This window comes from Triticum urartu, chromosome 3A, assembly GCF_056163025.1.
Source record: "Triticum urartu cultivar PI428250 chromosome 3A, HENAU_Tu73, whole genome shotgun sequence".
In the NCBI taxonomy this organism is placed as follows: Eukaryota; Viridiplantae; Streptophyta; class Magnoliopsida; order Poales; family Poaceae; genus Triticum; species Triticum urartu.
Window position 1 is genome coordinate 673,882,228 of NC_141875.1, and position 6,662 is coordinate 673,888,889.

The 6,662-nt window shown below is 40.0% G+C and overlaps 1 pseudogene; it reads left to right on the forward strand.

Annotated features, from left to right (window-relative positions):
- Positions 1-1,356: 1,356 nt before the first annotated feature.
- On the forward strand, positions 1,357-3,277 carry LOC147981392 (uncharacterized; annotated as a pseudogene).
- Positions 3,278-6,662: the final 3,385 nt, after the last annotated feature.

A 6,662-nucleotide genomic window follows, 5' to 3' on the forward strand; every position in this document is an offset into this window, starting at 1 on the left:
CAGAGGCGCTCAGTGGTGGGCTCACTGACCTGGTAAGTTCATGATTTCCCCAACTCCAGTAGTGGTACTTGATGTAGATTAAATGTCAATTAGGCTATCGGAGTCATTATAGCAGATGTTAATTTGTCGATCTGCGATCTGTAGGATGAAATGGATTCTCTAGATGTTTTGGCCATTCGGTTTCATTATGGAGGGGAGTTTGTGAAGAACAATGAATTGCTACAATACATTGGTGGTCATGTGGCTTTGTCTGAAGTTAATCTGGATCTGTTGTCTCGGCCAGAGATTGTTGGTGATTTGGAAGATCATTGGAAAGGTTTTGACAAAGATAATGTGCATCTGCACTGGCTTATCCCTGGAAAAGAACTATACAATGGACTTGGACCACTGCATGATGATGTAGCTGTTCAAAGGATGGCATGCAACATATGTGAGGGAGGGGTAGCTGACATATATGTGGAGTCGATTTCTGGACAAACTGTAACACATCAGGATCATATGCAGGTGGACAACAGTTTTGAAGAGGATTTGTACATGCTGACAAGTGCATCAGAGGAAGGATGTAGAGGTGTTTTTACTATAAGAAGTCCAGTGAAGTGCAAGCCAAGAAGAGCAGCAAGTACTAGTGGGGATCTAGAAATTGTTCCTGTAGGAGAACAAATGCCTGTAGCTTCGAGTGAAGAACCAGAATTTCAAGCATCAGCGGCTGTAGCAGGTACACATATGTTTAACCCTGGTTTAGACGAAGAAGATAGTGATTACTGTCCTGATGAGGAAGATGCATCTGAAGAAGATGAAGAAGCAGAAAAAATAAAGAAGACGTACGCAGAGTACAAGAAAAAAATAAGAAAAGGGGAGATACAGATTCTAGATCATCTATTTTTTAAGCAGCCTAGAGTAGGATCATCAAAGACAGTGGAAGATGACAATTCAGAGAAAGATGACAATGACACTGACTATGATGACTCCTCTCAGTTTGATGATTCTTATGATGAAGAAGGTGAAACCAGGGAAGACAGACGCTTCAAAAGATCCAGATAAAGTGAAGAAACCCCACAATTTGTTTTAGGGTTGAAGTTTGCTTCAAGGGAAGAGTTTAGGCGTGCAGTTATAAGTTATGGCATTAAACAGAAAAAACTCATAAGATTTAGGAAGAATGATAATAATAGGTGTAGGGCCACTTGTGATTGGCAAACATGCAAATGGTATTGCCTTGCTAGTCTGACAAGTAAGTCAAACAGCTGGCAGATAACAAGTTTCAACGATGCACACTGCTGTCCACCTAGGAAAGACCACAAGTTGGTAACTTCAACAAGGATTGCAGCCAAATATGAGAAGGTCATCAGTTCTAACCCAATGTGGCAGATTGCACATCTGAGAAAACACATCCAGGAAGATATGTGTGTGAATGTCAGTACATCCCAGGTTAAGAGAGCAAAGAGAATGGTTACCAAGAAAATATATGATGCCATTAAAGAGCAATATAGCAGGATTTTTGACTACCAGCTGGAGTTACTAAGGAGCAATCCTGGAAGTACTTTAGTGGTCAAGTTAGATCCAAAAAGTAGCACTCCAACCTTTCAAAGGATTTACATCTGTTTGTCTGCTCTGAAGGAGGGTTTCAAGGCTGGATGCAGAAAAGTAATTGGACTAGATGGGTGTTTCTTCAAAGGTGCAACTAGTGGAGAGCTATTATGTGCATTGGGAAGAGATGCCAATAGCCAGATGTACCCCATCGCCTGGTCGGTGGTTGAGAAAGGGACCAATGAGTCTTGGGATTGGTTTTGCTCTTTTCTTTTCAAAGATGTTGATGTGTATTATGGTAATGGTTGGGTCATTATATCAGACCAACAAAAGGGCATCATCAACGATGTCCAGAATTGGGCTCCCCTTGCTGAACATAGGAATTGTGCAAGACATGTTTATGCTAACTGGAGGAAAGAGTATAGAATTAAAGATTGGCAGAAACTATTCTGGAATTGTGCAAAGGCTCCATGTGTGAGTTTGTTCAACTATGCAAGGGCAAAGCTTGCAAGAGAAACTGTTGAAGGTGCAAGGGAAATAACAAGGCTAGAATCCAAGCATTGGTCTAGAGCATGGTTCAGGTTAGGATCTAACTGTGACTCTGTCGACAATAACATCTGTGAAAGTTTCAACAAATGGATAATAGATGCTAGATTCTTGCCGATCATCTCAATGCTAGAGGCTACCAGACAAAAGGTGATGGTTAAAATCCAGGAAATGATTGCAAAATGCCTTAAATGGACATGAGATATAGTTTTCCCTACAATCAACAAAAAACTGAACAAATACATTGAATATTCTGCCCAATGTGAACCTGTATGCAATGGTCAAGATATATTTGAAGTTACACAGAACAAAAATCACAGGTTTACTGTGGATTTGAACAGACTGAATTGCACATGTGGGTACTGGCAGCTTGCTGGGTTACCTTGTGTACATGCCATTTCGGCAATCCACACAAAAACAAGTGATTTGTCTCCTTACATAGGTAGTTGCTTCTATGTGGCTGCTATCCAGAAAACATATGCCTACTGCCTGCAACATGTCGATGGAATGGCTAGTTGGCCCATATCTCCAAGGCCAAGACCTGTAGCTCCAGGATATGTGAAAATGCCTGGTAGGCCTAAGACTCAGAGGAACAAAGAGAAGGGTGAGAAGAAAGTTTCCAAAACAAAGTTACCAAAGACAGGCACAGTGATCATATGTTCGAAGTGCAAAGGGACGGGGCACAATAAAACTACTTGTCATATAAAAGAAAGCAGCCAACCAGCTCAAACTGTGAGGCAGGTTAGTAAAAAATCTCTTCACTTTATATATATGTACTTATTTTTCTTCAGTTTCTATCTGTACATATTTTTAACTTGTGATCTCTTCTAATTTCTGTACATATTTTATTTCAGCCCATGGCTTCACAACAAAGTAGCAGTGCACCCAAGACTTCAAAAGGGACAAAGAGGTCTGCTTCTAACATGCTGGCGTCTACTATAGACAAGGGAAAAGGAGTGCAGAAACAGAAAGGGCCATCTAAAGCTTCTGTCAAAGGGGTGCATGTTAATGTCACTTCAAGCTCAACTGTGACAGTGAATGTGAGCTCTGGTGCTGCTAATTCTCAGTGCAATTCAAAAAGGCCAAAAAACTACCAAAGAAGCTACTTGATTAGTTCCAGAATGTGTTTGCTAGCATTGCAAACTGTGTGATTGTCTTATTATCTAGACTATGTGTTTGTTTCTATTTCTAGAACATGTTTCTTTGAATTTCCAGTATGTATGAATCATAATGTCCTTTGTGGAACATAATGCCCAGTATGTATGGATCTTAATGTCATTTCCAGTGTGCATGGATCAGAATGTGTTTCTTTCAATTTCCAGTGTGTATGTATCATTAAATCTCCAGTTTGTTTGTTCATGTCTGTGCAACAGAAACAGTGATCATACATGAATGTTTGTGCAACAAAAACTGTGATCATATATGTTCAAAATTCAGACAAAAATACTGCTGAAATTCAGACAAAATACTGCTGAAATTCATAGCATACAGTGATACAAATTCAGCACATAATTACTGTTACATTACAAATTGCAAACAACTTTAAGATAGCAGCTTCATTGCAAACAGACAAATTACTACAGCCACAACAGTTACATTGCAGCTAACTGACATCAGTAGCCACTTCTCCTTGCACTGAAGCTCTCTTTTCATTCTTTACATCTTCCTCTGGTACTTCTCCTTCATATCAGCCACATCTAATTCTAGTTGCATCTTCTTCTGTACAACCTCATTCTTCTCCTGACTGACAGAAGCATTTGCAGCAGCAAATGTCATTTTCTCCAACATCATCTGGTTGACAAGGGCCTCGGACTCCTCCTTTTTCTTCTGGTTTGTCTGAACCATGCCCCACAACTGTTGTAGAGCTCGTTGCAAAGTTGCAGGCCACTCTGGCTCATACCAAATTCGAAATTTACAAGGTTTTGCATTCTTACAAGCGATGAATCTTCTTCCTGTGTCCACACCTTCAAATGCAACCTTTTTAATTGGATCATCCCCATGGAAACATTTTATCTTGCTATCGACCTCAATTCCACAATGCTCAATGTCTTGAATCTCCAATGGAACATCCCCAGACACAAGATCTAGGTACTCAGCATCCTAGAAATTACAGAAAATTCTCAATATTCATCTATCATCCTCAAACCCTTATTCCTAAATCAGGCATGCTAAAAATCAAGATGCACATGGACAAGCTTACAATGTATGCATCTGCATGGCCGTCCTCGGTCGGGGGGCCCTAAAACATGCTGGCCTCATCACCGGAAGCCATAGGTTGCGTGTGCATCGCCGCCGCCGCCGACGGCGCGCCGCCGCGTTGGATGGCTACAGGACCGAGAGAAAATGAGGGGGATTTGAGAGAGGACCGCAGTATGTGCGCCGCCGCGTCAGATCCCTAACCTCAGCCACCGCCGGCGAGCCTCCGGTGCGTCCGCCGCATGTGTCTTTGCCTGTCGTCGCCGCTTCAGAGAGGGAGGGTGGGGAGAATGCGAGAGAGATGCAGAGTGAGGGAGCAGGCCATCTGTTTTGTGGGGACGTCTTGCCACGTTGGCGTGGACTGGTCAAAACAGCGCCTAGTCAACACCCAAACCGGGTCCGCCGAGAGAAGGGACGAATTTTGTCCGGTTTCATAAGTTAAAGATGCAATCTGTCCAGTTTTAGAGTTGAGGGATGAAAACTAAACTCAGCGAAGAGTTGAGGGACGAAAAGTATACTTTTCTCTTTAAAATTTGAGTGAATCACTAGTTTATGAATAACTTTACTATAAAAATTGATTTTTGAGTCATTTTTTTTCCTGCTATTTAATATTACTGTGTTTTATCATTATACTCAATTTGGTAAATTTAGTTAGTCATAACAAATATTATAGGCATTTTTTTCTTTTTTGCTATTTATTTTTTCATTTCTACTTAGAACAAAATACTTATAGTTTTTAGTGATTTCTTTTTTCTTTTAGGTCACAAAAACTATAAAATTTCTGCATTATTTATTTTATTTTGTTTTTTGCTTTATTTTTTAATTATTTTTTCTTTTACTTTTAGAAAAATTATAAACTTTCTGTTAGTGCCATTAGTTTTCAAATTTCAAAACACTTTTTTAGTTTTTTTGTTTTCTTTGTTGCTTAATTTATTTTAATTTGTTTCTACTTACAACAAAATACTTATTGTTGCTATTTTTATTTTTTTAGTTTTTTTTGTTTTCTGTATTATTTATTTTCTTTTGTTTTTTGCTTTATTTTTTAATTCTTTTTGCTTTTAGGTCAGCAAAATTATAAACTTTCTGTTAGTGCCATTAGTTTTAGAAAAATTATAAACTTTCTGTTAGTGCCATTAGTTTTCAAATTTGAATTCTTTGAATTTGTGTGAATCACAAGTTTGTGATTAACCTTACTAAAAAATGAACATAGATGCACCTATAGAGAAAATTCGACCTAAATTCATAGTTTTCAAATGAACTCTGAAAAAGTTGGCATAGCATACTCGTGTGTTACAAAGTTGGCATGGTATCATCATAATAGTTGCGGGAGAAAGTCTTCACTTTTTCTTCGCTTGTGTCATTTGCTTATTGCGCCGTAACCATGGATAATCTTCATCGTTTATCAGGATGCTTGGGTCAGCCTTGACATTCAAGGGAGGAATTTCATGAAACTTTTCATAATCTTCAGACATGTCTGTCTTGCCCTCCACTCCCAGGATATCCCTTTTTCCTGAAAGAACTATGTGGCGCTTTGGCTCATCGTATGATGTATTCGCTTCCTTATCTTTTCTTTTTCTTGGTTTGGTAGACATGTCCTTCACATTGATAACCTGTGCCACATCATTGGCTAGGACGAATGGTTTGTCAGTGTACCCAAGATTTTTTAGATCTACTGTTGTCATTCCGTACTGTGGGTCTACCTGTACCCCGCCGCCTGACAGATTGACCCATTTGCACTTAAACAAAGGGACCTTAAAATCATGTCCATAGTCAAGTTCCCATATGTCCACTATGTAACCATAATATGTGTCCTTTCCACTCTCCGTTGCTGCATCAAAGCGGACACCGCTATTTTGGTTGGTGCTCTTTTGATCTTGGGCGATCGTGTAAAATGTATTCCCATTTATCTCGTATCCTTTGTAAGTCAATACAGTCAAAGATAGTCCCATGGACAACAAGTACAGCTCATCACAAACAGTGTTGTCACCTCTACGACATGTTTCCAACCAACTGCTGAATGTCCTGATGTGTTCACATGTAATATAGTCGTCGCACTGCTCCGGGTGTTCGGAACGCAGACTGTTCTTGTGTTCATCGACATACGGGGTCACCAAGGTAGAGTTCTGTAGAACTGTGTAGTGTGCTTGAGACCAAGAATATCCGTCCCTACATATTATTGAGTCACTTCCAAGAGTGCCTTTTCCAGTCAGTCTCCCCTCATATCGCGACTTAGGGAGACCTATCTTCTTAAGGCCAGGAATGAAGTCAACACAAAACCCGATAACATCCTCTGTTTGATGGCCCATGGAGATGCTTCCTTCTGGCCTAGCGCGGTTACGGACATATTTCTTTAGGACTCCCATGAACCTCTCATAGGGGAACATATTGTGTAGAGA